The 21,649-nt window shown below is 40.8% G+C and overlaps 1 pseudogene; it reads right to left on the bottom strand.

Annotated features, from left to right (window-relative positions):
* LOC150042147 (vomeronasal type-2 receptor 116-like) overlaps positions 1–14,340 on the bottom strand; it is a 77,728-nt pseudogene extending 63,388 nt beyond the window's left edge.
* Positions 14,341–21,649: the final 7,309 nt, after the last annotated feature.

Genomic DNA, 21,649 nt, shown 5'->3' with positions numbered 1-21,649 from the left:
AGGCAATCCAAAATTTCATATGGAATAATAAAAGACCCCGTATAGCAAAAACACTTCTTAACAGAAAGAACAGCGCAGGAGGAATCTCAATACCAAACTTTAGAATCCATTACAAAGCTATAATTATCAAAAGAGCTTGGTACTGGCACAAGAACAGGCCTGAAGACCAATGGAATAGAACTGAAGATCCAGATATTAAACCACAGACCTACGGCCACCTAAACTTTGACAAGGAAGCCAATAATATAAAATGGAAGAAAGATACACTGTTCAACAACTGGTGCTGGCACAACTGGTTAAGCACCTGCAGAAACCTAATGTTGGATACTTCTTTGTCACCCTGCACTAGAATTAACTCCAGATGGATCAAAGACCTGGACGTAAAAGCTGGCACACTGAAAACTTTACAAGAAGGAATAGGAGATACACTAGACCTACTTGGCACAGGTCGAAACTTTCTTAACAAGGACCAAAAATCACAATAAATCAAAGAAAGGCTGGATAAGTGGGAATGCATTAAAATTCAGAGCTTTTTTTTGCAAAAGTCATACCTAGTAAATTAATTAGGAAGCCTGCAGGGTTGGAAAAGATCTTCTGAAGATACTTTTGTTCCAATACTGCAGTTTGAACTCAGGGCTTCATGTTTTTAGATTTGTACCCAAGGCATGCAATCTATCATTTGAGCTACAATTCTACGTGCAACATTTTGGTGTTTCATTGGAGATAGAATCTCCTGGACTTTCTCACTAAGACTGGCTTTGAAATATATTCCCCATATTGAAGCCTGTTGAGCAGCTAAGATTACAGGCTTAAGCCATTGGTGCTTGGCTAAAAGAAATCTTTAAAAACATGAAGTTTGTCGATTCACTGTAAATATGTTGTTTAGAGGTCGGAGTTGGGCTAGGACGTAGATTCCTTGCCTAGCATGCAAGAACATCCAGGTTTGGTTCCTCAGTACCACATGCATAGAAAAAGGCAGAAGTGGTGATGTTGCTCAAGTGGGAGAGCACTAGACTTGAGAAAGCCTAAGGACAGTGCTCACATCCTGAGTTCAAGCCCAGGACTGGCAAAAAAGGAAAATATATTTGTATCATTTATTATATTTATATGAGTAGACACTGGGAGGCGATGTTATTTCATTGTTGTTTTACTATGATGATCAGAGGAGAAAGGAGGGAGGGATAAACGAAGGATGAGGGGGAGAAGGAGGGCAGGAAAAGGAAGAGAATGTGAAGAAGGAGAGGGAGAAAAAAGAAGGGAAGGAGAAGAGAAGAGAGTGGAGGGGAGGGTAAGGGAAAGAGAAGGGAACCATCACGGCCACACTAGAGATAATCTTATGATTTGTTCTTTATAGTTAATTAGTGGTTTAAAGACTATATTTGTTGGGTACTGCTGGGTCTTGCTTGTAATCCTAGCTACTCACGAGGCTGAGATGTGGGGCTCACAGTTTTAACCTAGGCAGACAAATCAGAGAATCCTCATGTCTAGGTAACCAGTAAAAATCTGGAAGTGCGTGCGGGGCAGAAGATGGTGGTGGTTCAGTGTGAGACATACTGAGCTCCCAACAAGATTCAAGTTCTGGCAGTTTAGGGGACAGTTCTTTACCAGAAATTCATCTTAAGTAAGTTTTAGCACCACAGAAATCTCAGTCAGAGAGGAAAAAGGCAGAATACTGGCACGAGAAGATAGCGTGGGGCCTGGTCAGCCTTGGGGCAGACAGTGCTTCACGGTGGCGCAGACCCGCGGGCTGCAGACAGAGCCACACAGAGCCAGCATGAGCCAGAGCCAACACCCGGCAGTGCACGGCCCTGCCAGTTTCATGGAACCAGAGAATCCAGCAATTTGTGAGTACCTCCGAGGAGAAGTTTCCACTTCTCTTTGAATGGCATTGGGAGGGATTCCCTGACCCTCCACCGAGAGCAGCGCCATACTGACTGCTGGCAAAGAATCAGCCTAAGCAATTATAGCCTGAGAGGTGTTGCTGACAGCGCCATCATACTTACTGGCAAAGGATTTCCCAGAAATCCCTTAACCAAAAATCCCACTCCATTGAATTACTTTAACTAAGAATGTAAAGGACATTTTTGATGAAAACGTTAAAATCCTGAAAAAGGAAATTAAAGCAAAACTGGAACAGTTCGAAACTTAATAAGGATCAAGAATCACAACAAATCAGAAAAAGGCTGGATAAGTGGGACTGCATTAAACTGCAGAGCTTTTATATGGCAAAGGACATAGCTAGTAAATTAATTAGAAAGCCTACACAGTGGGATAAGATCTTCACCAACCAAACAACGGCCAAAGGCCTATCTAAAATATATCAACACCTCAAAAAATTGAATCACTCCAAAACTAATCTCTAAAGTAACAACCATCCCATTAAAAAATGGGCCAGACTTAAAGTGAGTCTTCTCTGAAGAAGAAACAAAAATGGCCTATAGATACATGAAGAAATGCTCAACATATCTGGTCATAAAAGAAATGCAAATCAAAACAACTCTAAGATTCCACCTCACTCCAGTTAGAATGGCCAGGATCAGGAAAACGAATAATAACAGATGCTGGAGGGGATGTGGGCAGGAGGGATCACTACTACACTGTTGGTGGGAGTGCAAACTCGTTCAACCACTATGGAAAGCAGTGTGGCAGTGCCTCAAAAGGCTAAACATAGAACTCCCCTATGACCCAGCAATTCCACTACTTGGCATTTACCCAACCATGCAGAATCTAGGGCATACTAAATCCACTAGCACAACAATGTTCATTGCAGCATGATTCACCATAGCAAAGATATGAAACCAAACTAGATTTCCCTCAGTTGATGAGTGGATCAACAAGTTGTGGTATTTGTACACAATGGAATTCTATGCTGCTGTCAGAAGAAAACGACATCGCCCCATTAGTTAAGAAATGGAAAGACTTAGATAAAATCATATTAAGTGAAGTAAGCCAGACTCAAAGGAACTTAGGCTCAATGGTTTCCCTCATTTGTCATAATCAGTAGAAACCTTGGGCTCTACTAGCAGAGATTTGCAATACAGCAAAACCTTGATACATAAGGCCCTATACTATGAAGCTAATTGAAAGGACCTCCAAGATATTGAAACAAAAGCCATATAACGAATGATTATTGTCCTTAATATACTATCTTATCTCTCATCTCCTTTGATATCCCTTGGGTATCTCATATTGTTACAGTACCTCAGTTGGTTATCAGATATATTGAATTTATTTGTATTTGGTTATTTGAAATTAGATAGGAAATGGGGAGATCCAAGACGGGGGGTGGCTGTGGGGGGGAGGGTAAAGGGTACCAAGACATGTGAAAGGGTATCAATGTATGTGAATTAATGCACCTTCTATATGGCAAATATCATGTAACCCTTTTATTAATTACAATAAAAAAAAGAATCCTGTAGACTTCACTTCCAAGCTCCTTGAGCTGATTCGAAACTTTGGAAGAGTAGCAGGGTATAAAATTAACCCTCAAAAATCAACTGCCTTCCTCTGTGCCAACAGTGAGAGGAATGAGGCAACAATCATAAAAACAACTCTTTTTGAAATAGCCTCAAGGGAAATAAAGTACGTAGAATTATCTTAAATGAGAATGTAAAGGACATTGTTGATGAAATCTTTAAAATCCTGAAAAAGGAAATTAAACAGAACTGAGGAATCGGTAAAAGCTCCCATGCTCCTGGATTGCAAGAATCAACATTGTGAAAATGGCAGTTTTGCCAAGGGCTATCTACAAATTCAATATAAAACCCATTAATATCGCAATGTCATTCCTTAAAGAAATAGAAGAGGCAATCCAAAATTCCTATGGAATAATAAAAGACCCAGTATAGCAAAGACACTTCTTAGCAGAAAGAACAGTGCAGGAGGAATTTCAATACCAAACTTTAGAATCTATTACAGAGCTATAATTATCAAAAGAGCTTGGTACTGGCACAAGAACAGGCCTGAAGACCAATGGAATACAACTGAGGACCCAGATATTAAACCACAGATCTATTACCACCTTATCTTTGACAAGGAAGCCAAAAAAATAGAATGTTGTAAAGACAGCCTCCTCAATAACTTGTGCTGGAAGAACTGGTTAAGCCCCTGCAGAAAACTAAAGTTGGATCCTTCTTTTTCACCCTGCACTAGAATTAATTCTAAATCGAACAAAGACCTCGAAGTGAAAGCCAACACCCTGAAAACTTTACAAGAAGAAGTAGTAGATACACTAGCCCTCTTTGTAACAGGTCGAATCTTCCTTAATAAGGACCAAGAATTACTACAAATAAGAGAAAGGCGGGTAAGTGGGACTGCATTAAACTGCAGAGCTTTTGTATTGCCAAGGACATAACTAGTAAATTACTTAAGAAGCCTACAGAATGGGAGAAGAACCATACAACCGACAAAGGCCTCATATCTAAAATATATCAACAGCTCACAAAATTGAATCACTCCAAAACTAATCTCCAAAGTAACAACCATGCCACTGAAAGATGGGCCAAGATATAAAAAGAGTCTTCCCTGAAGAAGAAAAAAATATGGCCTGTAGACACATGAAAAAATGCTCAACATCGCTGGTCATAAAAGAAATGCAAATCAAAACAACCCTAAGGTTCCACCTCACCACAGTTAGAAAGGCCAGGACCAATAAAAGTAATAACAACAGATGCTGGAGGGGATGTGGCTAGGAGGGATCACTACTACATCGTTGGTGGGAGTGGAAAGTCGTTCAACCACTACAGAAAGCAGTATGGCATTTTCTGAAAAGTCCAAACATAGAGCTCCCCTATGACCCAGCAATTCCTCTACTAGGCATCTACGCAATTTCCCAGAAGCAAGGACATGCTAAATCCACTAGCACAATGATGTTCATTGTAGCACTATTTACCATAGCACATATGTGGAACTAACCCAGATGTCCCTCAGTTGATGAGTGGTTCAACAAGTTGTGCAATTTGTACACAATTGAATTCTATGCTGCTGTCAGAAAGAATGACATTGCCCCATTTGTTAGGAAATGGAAAGACTTAGAAAAAATCACATTAAATGAAGTAAGCCAGACTCAAATGAACATAGGCTCAATGGTCTCCCTCATTTGTCATAATCAGTAGAAAACTTGGGCTCTCCTAGGAGAGATTTGCGATAGAGTAAAACCTAGATACATAAGGCCATATAGTATGATGCTAAATAAAAGGACCCCTAGGATATGGAAACAAAAGCCATATAATGAGTGATTGTTGTCCTTTATGAACTATGTTCTCTCTCATCTCTTTTGCTGTCCCTTGGTTATCTCTTATTGTTACAGTATCTCACTTTGCAATCTGATATATTGGATATATTTGTATTTGGTTATTTCAAATCAGATAAGGAAGGGGGGAAAACAAGTTGAGCGGTGGGAGTGGTGTGGGAGGGACAAGGGGACCAAGACATGAGAAAGGGTATCAATCAATGTGAAATAATGCACCCTCTATCTGGCAAATATCATGCAACCCTTCTATTAATTAAAATAAAATATGTGAAAAAAATCTGGAAGTGGAACCGTGGCTTAAGTGATATATAGAGTTCAAGCCTTGAGGGACAAAATGCTCAGGGACCATGCCCAGGTCCTGAGTTCAAGTCACAGGACTAACAGATGAGGTGAGGTGGGAAGAGGTAGAAAAGACATGCATTCTTAGTCTTGCCTTAGCGAAAATAATTCCTATCTTTATGACACTTAGATCAGATCATGAAATCCTATAAAAAATGAAGTCTTCTTTGTATTGTTTCAAACTATCCAGTGAAATGACACGTAGAACTTTGGACAACAATAAGCATCATTGTATGTGAAGGAAATTATATTATTTTTTTCATATATTTTTATTGTAATTAATAGAAAGGTTACATTATATTCACCAGACAGAAGGTGTATTCCTTTTTTATTATTTATTGTTTTTTTAATTGTAATTAGTAAAAGGGTTACATGATATTTGCCAGATAGAAAGTGCATTAATTCACATACATTGATACCCTTTCACATGTCTTGGTACCCGTTTCCCTCCCCCCCATACCCCCCACCAGTCTTGGTTTTCCCCCTTTCCCTATCAAATTTCAAATATCCAAATACAAATAAATTCAATATATCTGATAACAAAGTGAGATACTATACCAATATGAGATAACCAACGGACAGCAAAGGAGATGAGAGACAACATAGTACATTAAGGACAACAATCATTCATTATAAGGCTTTTGTTTCAGTATCCTGGAGGTCCTTTCAATTAGCTTCACATTGTATGTCCTTATGTATCAAGATATTGCTCTATTGCAAATCTCTGCTAGTAGAGCCCAAGGTTTCTACTGATTATGACAAATGAGGGAAACCATTGAGCCTAAGTTCCTTTGAGGATGGCTTAGTTCACTTAATATGATTTTTCCTAAGTCTTTCCATTTCCTAACAAATGGGGCGATGTCATTCTTTCTGACAGCAGCATAGAATTCCATTGTGTACAAATACCACAACTTGTTGATCCACTCATCAACTGAGTGACACCTAGGTTGGTTCCATATCTTTGCTATGGTGAATAGTGCTGCAATGAACATGGTTGTGCTAGTGGGTTTAGTATGTCCTTGTTTCTGGGTGGTTGGGTAAATGCCAAGTAGTGGAATTGCTGGGTCATAGGGGAGTTCTATGTTTAGCCTTTTGAGGTACTGCCACACTGCTTTCCATAGTGGTTGAATGAGTTTGCACTCCCACCAACAGTGTAGTAGTGATCCCTGCTGGCCACATCCCCTCCAGCATCTGTTGTCATTCGTTTTCCTGATCCTGGCCATTCTAACTGGAGTGAGGTGGAATCTTAGAGTTGTTTTGATTTGCATTTCTTTTATGTCCAGAGATGTTGAACATTTCTTCATGTGTCTATAGGCCATTTTTGTTTCTTCTTCAGAGAAGACTCTCTTTAAGTATTTGGCCCGTTTTTTAATGGGATGGTTGTTACTTTGGAGGTTAGTTTTGGAGTGATTCAATTTTTTGAGTTGTTGATATATTTTAGATATGAGGCCTTTGTCCGTTGTTTGGTTGGTGAAGATCTTCTCCCACTCTGTAGGCTTCCTGATTAGTTTACTAGCTATGTCCTTTGCCATACAAAAGCTCTGCAGTTTAATGCAGTCCCACTTATCCAGCCTTTCTCTGATTTGTTGTGATTCTTGGTCCTTATTAAGAAAGTTTCAACCTGTGCCAAGAGGCCTAGTGTATCTCCTATTCCTTCCTGTAGAGTTTTCACTGTGTCAGCTTTTACCTCCAGGTCTTTGATCCATTTGGAGTTAATTCTAGTGCAAGGTGACAAAGAAGGATCCAGCTTTAGTTTTCTGCAGGTGCTTAACCAGTTCTGCCAGCACAACCTGTTGAAGAGGCTGTCTTTCTTCCATTCTATTTTTTTGGCTCCCTTGTCAAAGGTGGCCATAGGTTTGTGGTTTAATATCTGGGTCTTCAGTTCTATTCCATTGGTCTTCAGGTCTGTTCCTGTGCCAGTACCAAGCTGTTTTGAGAATTATAGCTCTGTCTCAATAGACGCGGAAAAGGAATTTGACAAGATCCAATACCCCTTTATGTTAAAAGCTCTGGAGAAACTAGGAATCCATGGAACATTCCTCAATGTAATAAAGGCTGTGTATGAGAAACCTACTGCTAGTATCACACTTAATGGTGAAAATCTAAAGCCATTCCCTCTAAAATCAGGAACAAGACAAGGATGCTCACTCTCTCCACTACTCTTTAACATAGTACTAGAATTCCTAGCCAGTGCAATAAGGCAAGAAGCAAGCATAAAGGGGATCCAAGTAGGGAAAGAGGAAATAAAACTATCCCTCTTTGCAGATGACATGATTCTGTATTTAAAGAATCCTATAGACTCTACTCCCAAGCTCCTTGAGCTGATTCAAAGCTTTGGAAGAGTAGCAGGCTATAAAATCAACCCTCAAAAATCAACTGCCTTCCTTTATGCCAACAGTGAGAGGAACGAGGCAATAATCAGGAAAGAAACTCCTTTCACAATAGCCTCAAAGAAAATAAAGTACCTAGGAATTAGCTTAACTAAGAATGTAAAGGACCTTTTTGATGAAAACTTTAAAACCCTAAAAAAGGAAATTAAAGCAGAACTAAGGAAATGGAAAAACCTCCCATTCTCCTGGATTGGAAGAATCAACATTGTGAAAATGGCAATCTTGCCAAGAGCTATCTACAAATTCAATGCAATACCCATGAACATCCCAATGTCATTCTTTAAAGGAATAGAAGAGGCAATCCAAAATTTCATATGGAATAATAAAAGACCCCGTATAGGAAATTATTTTAAAATATGACAATAGCTAAGTTTGTGTTAACACTTTTATTATGCCAAGCATTGACACTAACATTTTCTTTGCCCAGTTACTTTTAATGAAACTCCTAAAATCCTTAATCCCTAATGCAACTTGCCCCCGGCAGCTTGTCCTCAGGTTTGTCTAGAACAGTCATTACCAAACTTTCCCAACAGAAAGTGGACCAGGGAGAAGAAAGGAAAGAGTGAAATCCATCAATGTCATCAACACATAAGTCAATTCCAGAACATCAAGAGCTATAACTATTTAGGAATCTCTTGTAGTCATAAAGGAATTAAGATGACCCAAAGTTGTACTTGTGTCTCTCAGAAACAAAATCACAACACAAAAGTACAAAAGATGGGGCCAGGAGCGTGGTCTAGAGGTGGTGTGCTTGCCTACCATGCTCAAAGCCATTGGTTTCATTCCTCAGAAGAACATACACAGAAAATGCCACAAGAGTTGCTGTGGCTCAAGTGGTGGAGCAGTAGCCTTGAGAAAGCTCAAGGATAGTGCCCAGGCCATGTTTAAGCCCCAGGACTGGCAAAAAAAACTGTAAGGAAATGGGAATCCTATTTTTTTCAACTGTCAAAGCTAGGAACAATCAAATTTTTTTGCCAGTCCTGGGCTTGAGCTCAGGGCCTGAGCGCTGTCCTTGGACTTTCTCAAGGCTAGAGCTCTACCACTTGAGCCTCAGCACCACTTCTGGCTTTTTTTCTATGTATGTGGTACCAAGGAATTGAACCCGGGTCTTGGTGCAGGCTGCACAAAGTCCTCTACCACTAGTCCGAACTCCCAGCCCTGAAACTCAAATTTTTATAGATAAATGTTTTTTAAGAAAGAATCTCACAATGCAAATAAGCATTTTTTGCAATTTATAAAGTAGAAATATGGGAGATAAGAAAGATGAGTCATGCCACCTGTTTCGCCTACACCAAAAAAATTTATTAAAATGCCACTCTGGAATAAACATTTGGTTAAAAAGTTAAGTCAAGGGTTTTATACCCTTTGGTTCACAGCATTGCTAAAATGGAAGCATTGTATCTTTTCTTGTTTGTTTTGGGATTTGGTTTTTGTTTTTCCTGAAAGTATATTGTTTCACACAGGGCTTGAAATATAAGACTTTTATTCCACTGAGCAAATAGACATCGTGTGTGTGTGTGTGTGTGTGTGTGTGTGTGTGTAAGAGACAGAGAGGCAGAGAGAGAGAGAGAAAGAGAGAGAGAGAGAGAGAGAGAGAGAGAGAGAGAGAGAGAGAGAGAGAGAGAGAGGATCTTGCGATACAATCTAGGCTACTTTGATCTTTGAGACTTCCTGCCTCCAAAATGCTGTGATTATAGGCATGCACTCCTTCATGCAGCTTTAAATATATATATATGTATATATATATACATGTATATTTATGTATATATAATACACAACCTTATTTTAATAGTATATATGAACTTTTAATACTTTTAATAGTAATGTATATAACCCCCCTCTTTTTTGGCCAGTCCTGGTTTGAACTCAGGGCCTGAGCACTGTCCTTGGGCTTTCTCAAGACTAGAGCTCCACCACCTGAGCTACAGAACCAGTTCCAGCTATCTTTTTATGTGGTACCTAGGAATGGAACCCAGGTCTTCATGTGTGCTAGGCAAGCACTGTACCACCAGGACAAATTTCCAGCCCTATATAACCTTTGTTTATATATAATATATAAAGTATATATTATATATCTAATATAAATAAGGTTAAATGTCAGATTACATAAGCAATGTGGTAAGTTTCATATATATATACATACATATATAAAATATAATGTAATTAAATATGTAACATGTATATATAATATATAAAATGTAATATAAATATATAACATAAAACATATTATAAATATAATGATATAACATAATGTATATGTATAATATATATGCATAAATAAAACTATTTATATTATATCCCCATCCTTTGTTTCAGTTTGTTTATTTTTGTTGTTGTTGTTGTTTTTAATGTGCTAGTTCTAGAGCCTGTGTTCTGTCCCTGAGATTTCTTTTTCTCCTCAAGGCTGGTGCTCTACCACTTGAGCCGTACCTCCACTTCTGGCTTTTTTGCTGGTTCATTGGAGACAAAAGAATCATGGACTGGGCTGGGAGTTTGGCCTAGTGGTTAAAGTGCTTGCCTAGCATGCACAAAGACCCGGGTTCGATTCCTTGGTACCACATACATACAAAAAAGCCGGAAGTGGTGCTGAGGCTCAAGTGGTAGAGCTCTAGCCTTGAGAAAGTCCAAGGACAGAGCTCAGGCCCTGAACTCAAGCCACAGGAATGGCAAAAAAAAAAGAATCATGGACTTTACTGTCCAGGTTGGCTTTGAACTTTGGCCCTTAGATATCAGCTTCCTGAATAGGATGAGGGTGGGGGTGGGGGGGAGGGAAATGATGACTAAGACATGAGAAAGAGTATCACTGTATGTGAATTAATGCACCTTCTATGTGACGAATATAATGTAACCCTTCTATTAATTACAATAAAAATATAGGAAAAAAATAATCATGGACCTTACTATCTAGGTTGGCTTTGAACTTTGGTCTTTAGATCTCAGTTTCCTGAATAACTAAGACTGCAGGTGTAAGCCCCCTTTTAAAGAATAGTACTTAGGGCCATGGGTGTAGCCTAGTGGTAAGTGTGCTTGGTACCACATACTAAGGAAAAGCCAGAAGTGGCACTGTCCCACACTGGTAGAAAACTAACAAAAGAAAAGAAGAGAGAAGAAAAGTAAAGAATAGTACTTATTCTGATCACTATCCATGATGATGAATAATATTATGATTGCTATTCCTATAATGGTAAATATATTAAAAGCCTGTTTCTAAAAGGCAATATTCTAGTTGCATGTGATCTTTAGATACTCCAATATTACATTTTATATAGTATATATGTAATGTAACATATATATTATATTATTTTTAAAAAAATTAATATTAAATACTTCTATTTATTAACACTGGTATATCTAGTTTGACTTTCCTCTTAAATAATGTATATGGGTTTCCATTCTGACAGTCTGGGCTCAGATTCATACTGTATGTTATGTATGGCCTACTACAATTTGCTGTGCCTGAAGCAAACAATTTTGACTTGCAGATAAGTGTGATTGTTTGGTTTGGTTTGAGTTCATTACTAAGAACTTAATACCAGGATGTGGGCAGTCTAGCTTTTTCACTCAAAGCTGATGCTCTGCTATTTAAACCATAGCTCCAGTTCCAGCTTTGCCGTAGTTCATTGGAAATACGAGTCTCATGGACTTCCGGGATTGGGAGTTTTGCCTAGTGGTAAAATGCTTGCCTAGCATGTATGAAGGCCTGGGTTCAATTCCTAGGTATCACATACACAGAAAAGGCTGGAAGTGGTGCTGTGGCTCAAGTGGTAGAGTCCTAGCCTTGAGAAAGCCCAAGGGTATTGGTCAGGCCTTGAGTCCAAGCCCTAGGACTGGCAAAGGAAAAGAATGAAGGAGAAAAAGAAAGAAAGAAAAGGAGAAAGGAAGGAAGGAAGAAAGAGAGAGAGAGAGAGTGAGAGAGAGAGAAAGAAAGAAAGAAAGAAAGAAAGAAAGAAAGAAAGAAAGAAAGAAAGAAAGAAAGAAAGAAAGAAAGGAAGGAAGAAAGAAAGGAAGACAGAAAAAAAATTCATATGGGATTCTTAACTGAGCTGACCTGAACCATGAGCCTCAGAGCTTAGATTGCTGAGTAGCTGGGATTACCGTCGTGAACCATCATTCCCTGTCTTGTGTGGATTTATATGGATTTCTCCCCTCCCGGATTCAGATGACAGATTAAGCATCTTCAAAGGCCCCATGAGTACAAGTCAAACTCTAATAAACTCAAGGTACAAACATGTAGTACAGAACTTGATCTCACATCTGATATCAAGCAGCAAAGCAGGAGAAAATTGGCTTGTAGTCAGCCTGACACAGGTTTAAATGCATGCACTAATGCTTAAACATCTAAATAACCTTGGACAGGTTATTGTACATTTCTCTAGCTTCTTGAAATAAAATTAATCTAATGGAGTTACTGATGGTTTTAAGGTCATGACAATACAAAATAATGATTCAGTTCAACGCTGCTATGATATTTTTTTAAAAAAATTTAAACTTAAGCAAGCAGTTTGAATCATTATGTATCTAGAGTCCTTTATTTGCAAAATGAGGATATGCATATGATTGCTCAAAGGACTTTTCTATCAATACTTGCTGGAATTAATATTGCAGCAGCAGCAGCCACACCTTTCAATTCCTTTTTCAGGCAAATTGCTTCTGACCACTTCTTTCTAAACTGGCCATTTCATGGGAATTTTCAGTGAAAGTGAGGTTTCACCCTATGGCCAAAAGGCTCTTTCTTTTCTTCCCTTTTTTGGCCTTTTTCTTGTCTGTTTTCTTTCCTCCCTTGCTTGCTTTTTGGGTTATGGGGCTTGAACTCTGGGCCCCGTCCCTGAACTCTTCAGCTCATGGCTACTGCCCTACCCCTGGAGCCAAAGCCCAATTTCCCATTTTTCTAATGATTCCTTGGAGGTGAGAGTCTCAGATCCTGTAGTTGCCAGGCGGGCTTTGAACTGCATTCCTCAGATCTGTCTCCTGAGTAGCTAGGATGTTCAGACTTGAGACACCCCTCCCCAAACCGACTTTTTTCCTCCCTCCTCCCACAACTCATTTCTCTCCATCTCATGCTTTATGACTTAACCACACAAGGTGGGCAAGCTCGCTGGAAACATCCATCCTACCTTGTGTTTCCTAAAGATAGTTGAGGGAGTGTATGGCATGGTATTGGGGCATCCTCCTACAGTTTATTTTTGGAACTCCTTAGGAACCTCTGTTGGGCAGGGTCTTCACCCCTTGAGCCCTGCCCTCATCTCACAAGTTATCACCATCCCAACTCAACACAGAGGGAATCCAGGAGCACTAGGGCCCTCACAGCCCTAGGGTCATCTCAGCTATGGGGAAAGCATGAACAGGAGGATCTCAGTCAGCTTTGTCTAGGAATGTGGTCCCAAGAAATGGGACCCAGCAAGGCAAGCAATCCATTGCACTGGGCCAAACGACCGGAGCCTGTCTTTCCTTGCGTATTTGTTGGTTACAGTTTTGTTTGTTTTTACTTTAGTGTTCCTGTTTTTCTGTTTAGGGTTTTTGGGGGGAGGAATAGTTCACTTTTTAGTTTTTGGTCTCATTTGGGGTTGGGTGTGTTGTTGCTTTGTTTTGGCTTTTGTTTTTGGAAGAGGCTCTTCTGTTTTGGCATGGTCTCTTCTGGACTGTGATCTTCCTGTTTACCCTTTCCCCATAGCTGAGACGAAAGGCCAGAGAGCCCCTGGCATACCGGTTGGTTGAGTTGGGATGGCAACAACTTGTGAGCTGGGTTCTCGGGTGCGGAGTTCCCAACACCTGGAAAGGCTTTCCACTCACTGCAATGGGTTACCCCTGTGAAAAGCGGGCCTGACTGGAAATTGCAGAGTGATATTGGGGTATCTCCAGATAAGGGAACTCTTGGCGACATTCCAAAAGCTCACAGTCCCACTGTCCAGGTCAAGGAAGACCCCAACCAGGTCCAGAGGCATCTCCATGTAATGAGACACAAGTGGAGAAGTGGTGAACAGACTGTCGTAGGTGTTGGATTTCATAGTTAGGAGAAGAAAGAGGTCCTGAGATTCATCCATCCATAGGGAGGTCTCTCCCCATCACCGAGTCCCTGCACACTCCTACAGCCCAGGTGGAAGGACCATTGGCACTGAGCTCCCAGTAATGTTTCCCCGAGCTGAAGACCTGGGCCCTGAAGGTGGTCGAGTCGATGGAGTGTTCAGCAGGATTCGCAAGAGCCTCTCCAAGAGCAGATCCAACCTCTTGCGAAGGAGTGGGTGACTCATCTTGATTGCGGGCAGCCTCTGGCATGGAAATGCTCACTCGGTACTTGTTGAGCCTCTCCAGTACTCCGGGGACTGGAAGAGCATGGAGCTGTGGCCTCAGAGAGCCAGGCATGAAGGTCAGTACTTCCTTACAACTCTCCAGTGTCAAGTCGACAGCCCGGAGAAGTTCCAGGTGTATCTTGTGGTATGTCTGGATCAGCTCCTGGTAGGTTTCTCTGAGCTGGCGCCTCTTCTGAATCATCTGGGTCTCCATTTGGCTGAGTTGCCCTAAAACCTGTCTTCCTTGGCTGAGAAGTCTCTCTGAATGCTGCTTTTCCTCCTCATGGTGTTCCTGATGCAGCATTGCAAAAACCTCCTTGGTGGTCACTCGGTACAGGTCACATAGCGAAATCACTGGACGATCAGTCTCCTGTTCTGTGGATGTTCCTCTGGTTTTCTTGTACCATGTTCCAGATGGTGGACATCAGCTTGCAAATGGCCTTCCGCTGCTCTACAGCAGCCCTTTCCCCGGGTTGATGGCTGTGAGACTCGTGCTCCTGAGAGTGGGAGCACTGTGCACAGAGCAGGCCCTTGCCGACCTGGCAGAAGATATGCCTTGTGTCCTTGTGTGGGCCACACTTGTGTTCTTCCGAGCTCAGGAATCACCAGAAGCTGGCTTTTCTGGCAAGGGCCGCCATGCTCTTCAGAAGGAAGACAGACTTGAGGTCTCCCTGCTGGGTGGGTTCGCGGCAGGCTGGGCAGGTTTCTGAGGGGGGGGGCCTGCCTTTCTTCCCAGGACAGGCAGAGACAGAGTCGACAGAAACTGTGGCGGCATTCTATGGTGACTGGGTCTAGGAAGGTATTTCTGCAGATAGTGCACCTAAGCTCCTTCTGGAAGGCTTGCAGAGCTTCACAGTCCATCATTGAAACCGGGGACCTGGGCGTCGCCGGCTCACACCACTGATCTTAGCCACTTGAGGGGGCTGGGATCTGAAGGTCCTGCTTCCAGGCCTGCCCAAGCAGGAAAGCGCTCCTGACCCCCTTCTTTCCTCCCTCTGATCAACCACAAGGTAATCAGGCGAGGCGCTGGGGCTCCAGTGGTACAGCGCTAGCCCAGAGCCCAGAGGGCCTCAGGGGTCGCCCCCATGCCCCAGCGCTAGCCCCACAAGCCACGAAGACTTGCTATCCAAGCTCCCAGCGCAGACAGTCTCGCTGGGGTGGCCCTTCCTCCGAGAGGCCTGAGAGGCAGACCAGTGCTCTTATTTATGCTGAGAGGGGCGGGGCCCATGGAAGGGCTTGCAAGGTTGCACCTGTGCCAGGCAGCTTGATTTACATATCAATACGGACTGGAATTTTCATTGCAGCAGCAGCATCAGCACCTTTCAATTCCTTTTTCAGGCAAATGCTTCTGACCACTTCTCTCTACACTGCCCATTTCAGGGGAATTTTCACTGAAAGTGAGGTTTGACCCCATGGCCAAAAGGCTCTTTCTTTTCTTCCCTTTTTTGGCCTTTTTCTTATCTGTTTTCTTTGCTTCATTGCTTGCTTTGTGGGTTATGGGGCTTGAACTCTGGGCCCCATTCCTGAACTCTTCAGCTCATGGCTACTGCTCTGCCCCTGGAGCCACAGCCCAACTTCCCATTTTTCTAACAATTCCTCGGAGGTGAGAGTCTCAGGTCATGTTGTTGCCAGGCTGGCTTTGAACTGCATAGAAAGAATCAACAAAACAGGGAGTTGGTTCTTTGAAAAAATTAACAAAATTGACAGACCCTTAGCGAATCTTACCAAAAAAAGAAGGGAGCATACCAAAATATAATCACAGATGAAAATGGTAATATCACGACAGAATTTACCAGGATCCAGAGCATCATGAGGGAATACTTCTCAAACCTTTATGCCAACAAATTTGAGAATCTAGAAGAAATGGATGAATTTCTAGCCAATATTAACATACCCACACTGAACCAAGAAGACCTAACCCAACTCAACAGGCCTATTTCAAGCACTGAAATAGAAATGTGAAAAGAGACTTCTACCTAAGAAAAGCCCAGGGCCAGATGGATTCCCAGCTGAATTTTATAAGGTCTTCAAAGCAGTTGGCAGAGTACCATAATTTATAATAATATAACAATATTTTTGGAACATTAGTTGGTGTAGAATTGAGTCCCATATCTAGTCTAATAATATATAATTACAGTAGTCCACTTATCTACAGGAAAGAATTTCCTGAGAAAATATTGCCATCTGTGCTCAATACCACACATAAAATTGTATTTAATCCAAACTACACTCCTCTTCATATCTATTGATATCTAAGAAACACCCATCGGCTGAAAGTATAACATTTAATGTTTCTTAGAATACTAATAAAAATAGTCAGACATATTCTGGGCAATTAAGAGAAGGAAAATCAGCAAAACATGGGTAGATACAGTTGAGTAAGAAAAATATGCTAAGCTGGGTACTGATGCTTCATGCCTGTATTTCTAATTTCTCTTGAAGCTGACATCTGAGGATTATGCGTTGAACTCATCTTAGGCTCGGTGTCTGGGAGACTCTTAATTTAAAGTTAACAACCAAAAGTGTCAGATATTAACCTGTGGCTCAAGTGGTAGAGCAATATCCTTGAGCCAATAAGTTCAAGAACAGTTCCCCAAAGCAGCAGAACAGAAATAAAGATAAGCAAACACACCAGCACCATATAAAGATATATATTTTCTATACCAGGGAAGAGAATACTTTCTAGCACTGCCACCTTGACTTTAAACTATGGGAGGCAATCTCAGGATACACTTGTCAAACAAGCAATTGAGAAGAATGAAAATATAGAGGCAATGACATCTTATCCTGCAACAGGCAAGGAATATGTTTCCAGATTATCTTGAAATTATGTTCTTTTCTTGAAGTTCTTTACTTTTATACAGCCATTTATTAGTGAGAGATATTTATTACAGTTTATGTCTAGATTGTGAAGCATATTTGACATAAAATATTGATAGAATGCTTAGTTGGAAACAGTGATTACTGGCCTACAATAAAGTGTGTTTGTGTGTGTGTAAGAGAGACAGAGAAAGAGAGAGAGAGAGAGAGAGAGAGAGAGAGAGAGAGAGAGAGAGAGTGTAATTGTTCATGTGTGTGTGTTCTAGAGCATGAAATGAGTGGCAAAATATTCTTTGTGAGTTATTTTCTCAAGGCTAGGATTTTGGCACTTCAGTTACAGGTCTCCTTCTATACGTGAGTGTTTAATTGGAGATAAAAGTCTCATAAGCTGGCTACAAGCCTCAATCATCAGACAGAAGCCTTCTCAGTACTTAGGATCACAGTCATAAGCCACCACCCTAAAGTAATAATTTTATAACTACCCTCACAATGTAAGTATTAGCAAATAAATCTCACACCACTGGTCATCATGGAAGGAAATTTGTCTGCAGACTTTTAGTACAGAACTCATGCCACTGATTCAGTTTATTTGTAATAGCATTACTTCGTATTCAACATTGACAGCTGGTATGGAAGAGACACAGGGAACCTGAAATAAAGTATAGAGGTTACAGCCCTGGAAAGATAGCAAACCCCAAATCCTCTCCTAACACCGGATAGAAAATTACTCCACAGTAGATACAAGATAATACAATGAAAGTAATCTACTTCTTGTGCATAAGGATGGGAGTTCAGGGTAGAGAACACAGAACATTCTTATGTGCACTTGGAGTTCTCACAGCTATAGCTCATACTAAAAACAAAACAGTACATGAAAAGGCAACGTTGACTTACTTATAGCTTGTTCTCTTCATGACTCAAAGCATCACTGATACTGCCTTCTCTTCCCAAAATGTAGAGAGGGAAAAACCCAGAAATCATCACATTTCCATCCATGTGTGCTCGGGGTTTCATTGTAGAAAAGCAGCTAGTGCCAGCCAAGGACCTGAAAGAGCATGAAAGCTGGAGAATAATGAGGGTGAAAATCAAAAGGCACATCCCCAAAGCATCTACACAGCTGAAATTCTGACTAGAAGTGAGGCCCATAATGTCAGATATGTATATCAATATACACTTAATTCTAAAATTCTCAACATATGTTACTAAGACATGTGCATGTGTGTGTGCATGCAATGGGAACTCAAACTATAAAAAATATAGTTTCTTGTAAAAAATACATACCAATTTCCTTAGCACATGCATTAAGTTGCATTAATCATGTGCTGGTTTCCACTTTACCTTTATTTTTGGCAGCATATATTCTTAGTCTTCTTCATAGAGATTGCCACTGGAGTGAGATAAAAGACATTGTTGAGGGTTGGGAGGGGGCCTAGTTGCAGAGTGCTTACCTAGTATGCACAAAGCCCTGGATTTGAGTCCTTGGTGCCATAGTGAGGGATCAGGATGAACTATTTCAATTCATCTAGCTTTCCTGTAAAGCAACATAGCTGCAAAAAGTGTTGCCATGACACACTGTAAATTTGCAAAGAACAAAGAACTAGGCCCAAGCCTAAGTTTTGCTTCCCTGCCAATGAGTTGCAGTTTCCTTAAAGTCCTCTGCCATACCATAATATTAGGTCCCCCAGCAACAACCACAGGAAGGCAGAGAATATGGGCATAAAACAATGGTTTGGGGAAGACTTCAGAACCAATCAAAACACAAATGATCTTTTTGTTCAAATTCTATCCAACCAGAGTATACTGTGATGGGATCTCCCCTAACCTCCTACCATCGCAAATAAAAACCACTTCCCCACGCCTTTTGAGATTCACTCCCAGCTGGCGCTGCTATTTTAGGATGTGCTGGTGTGACTCCAGACTGGAGCGTGCCCAGCAATAAAGACCCTATTGCTTTTTGCACCTGTGCTGGTCTCCTGATGTTCTTTGAGGATACCTCAATCTGGACGTTTCAACGGAAACAGAAAAATCTGGAAGTAGTGCTTTGGCTATGTATATTATTTATACACAATAGATTTCTGTTTCTATCTGAAAGAAAGACTTTGCAAATTTTGTAATTAAATGTAAAGACAGGGAACTTTTTTATTATGATCAGTAAATCAGTCACAGAGATGACAATAGTGCCTTTCTAGCTTTGGAAAACATCAAGGAGAGTGCTCCGAGTTCAAGCCGCAAGACTAGCAAAACAAATTTCAATGTTGAGAAGGAGATGATGGCCAAAAGAGAATAGGGAAAAGTTTTAGTTTCCCCTCAGGATTTATACATCTCGGAACTCACACCAAGTAAGATTATTTTTCCAGATATAAACCAAAGAAGAGGTGAGCTGAGTCAGGGAAATTAACCATGACAACATTGGCCTAGCATGTGGGCTTCAGCTGTTCCTTCAGTTTGAATTTAAGCAGAAAAAAGGGAGACCACAGCTCATCCATACAGTTGGTTGCTCATCGCCCAGCTGGCCTGGCTCCCCTCCCCGACTCCAACAAGTGGCCAATGACCCCGCCGTGGTGGGGGGGGAGAACAAGGCTGGCAGTAGGCCAGCAACAATGCTGAATTGGGAGGGCTCCCAACTGTTCAAGGAAGAGCCTGCACTCCCACATGGCTTTTTTCAGGATCCCACAGGACCTGGATAGGTGTCAGAAGTGGGTGGAGAATTGTAGGAGAGCAGACTTGGAAGATAAAACACTTGATCAGGGAAATACACATGATTCACACTGAGACCTCCATGATCTGTAGAACTAGTCCTCCCAGGACAGTTGAACGGTTTCTATGTTGGACTGTGGATGACTGAGCAGTGGGCTCCTATTCCACCCATTTAAATTCATGCAAAGCCCACCACCTGGGCTGACTCTGCTACTGTAGCTACCTCTGACTTGGCTCACAATTTCTGTGGAGAAGACCTCTGTATCATTATAGCTTCCTTGATGTGACTCCATAGTCTGGAAATGCTAATGCTCACCTAAAACTCTTCTATGGAGAGATGCTAGTTGCTCATTGGAGACATAATTTCTTCCCTGCTCTTTCCATCATCTTCTCCTAGTTGACATCGAATTTTTTCCCACTCTGATCATGATGTCTTTCAGGAAGTCTAATAACAAATGCTCCCGAAATTAAGGGCAAAGGAACAATCATACATGATTCAAGTAGGTTACACAAGGAAGTATAAAGAGCTTTATGATATTAAGCATGGTAACTAACTTGTGGGAATGAGGCCCATTGCACACACACATATATATATATATATATATATATATATATATATATATATATATATATATATATATTCTATATAAGCTTTTTGTATGGTTAACTTTCAATAATGAAAATTTAAACTTTTAAGTGATAAAAAGATCCTATAAGAAACCTCCACACTGCTTTCCAGAGTGGCTGAATTAGCTTACAATCCCACCAGCAGTGCAGTAGGGTTCCTTTATCTCCACAAGCCTGCAAGCATCTGTCATTGTCTGAGTTCAAAATCTTGGCCATTCTTGTTGGGGTAAGATGGTATCTTAGGGTTGTTTTTCTTGGCATTTCCTTTATGAACATGGATGATGAGAATTTTCTCATATGCTTTCTGCCATTTCAACCTCTTCTTTTGATAAGTCTTTTCTATCCTGAACATCATAACCCAGGATATGATAAGGACACCTGCTCAGCTATGTTCATCTCTGCACTATTCCCAATAGCCAAGGGATGGAAACAATCCAGATCCCCTACTGCAGAGGAATGGATAAAACATGTGACATATATATATATATATATATATATATAATGGAATACTACATAACCAACAGACAAGATAAAATAATGGCATTTGCAGGTATGTGGCTGAATCTAGAGTGAATCATGTTGAGTGATATAAGTCAAGACCAAAGGAACAAAAGGCACATGCTGTCCTTACTATTGGACTATTTGATCCAAACAGTACAAGAGCAGTGACTTTATATTTCCGTACCCAATGCTATGGACAAGGTATTACAAATACAAACACAAAAATATAGACATAAAAACTTGTGACTCTAAAATATGATCATAAAAACTGTAATGAATAGGCTATTACAACAGAATGGAATTCTCATTAGAAAGTACAGAATGGGATTACAATCCTGAAGTAGTCTGTTTCAAAGGGCCATTGAGATGTCTTCATTGAAAATGTGTCTAGTGGTGATCGCTCCTGGCCACATCCCCTCTAGCATCTGTTGTTATTCGTTTTCCTGATCCTGGCCATTCTAACTGGAGTGAGGTGGAGTTTTTTTGATTTGCATTTCTTTTATGACCAGTGATGCTGAGCATTTCTTCATGTATCTATAGACCATTTTCTTTTCTTCTTCAGAGAAGACTCTCTTTAACTCTTTGGCCCATTTTTTAATGGGATGGTTGTTGCTTTGGAGATTAGTTTTGGAGTGATTCAATTTTTTGAGCTGTTGATATATTTTAGGCCTTGTCTAGGAGGGATCACTACTACACTGTTGGTGGGAGTGCCAAGTCGTTCAACCACTATGGAAAGC

This window comes from Megascapheus bottae, chromosome 37 (genome assembly GCF_031878675.1).
Source record: "Megascapheus bottae isolate mThoBot1 chromosome 37, mThoBot2.hap1, whole genome shotgun sequence".
In the NCBI taxonomy this organism is placed as follows: Eukaryota; Metazoa; Chordata; class Mammalia; order Rodentia; family Geomyidae; genus Megascapheus; species Megascapheus bottae.
This window is presented reverse-complemented; position numbering and strand designations above follow the sequence as displayed.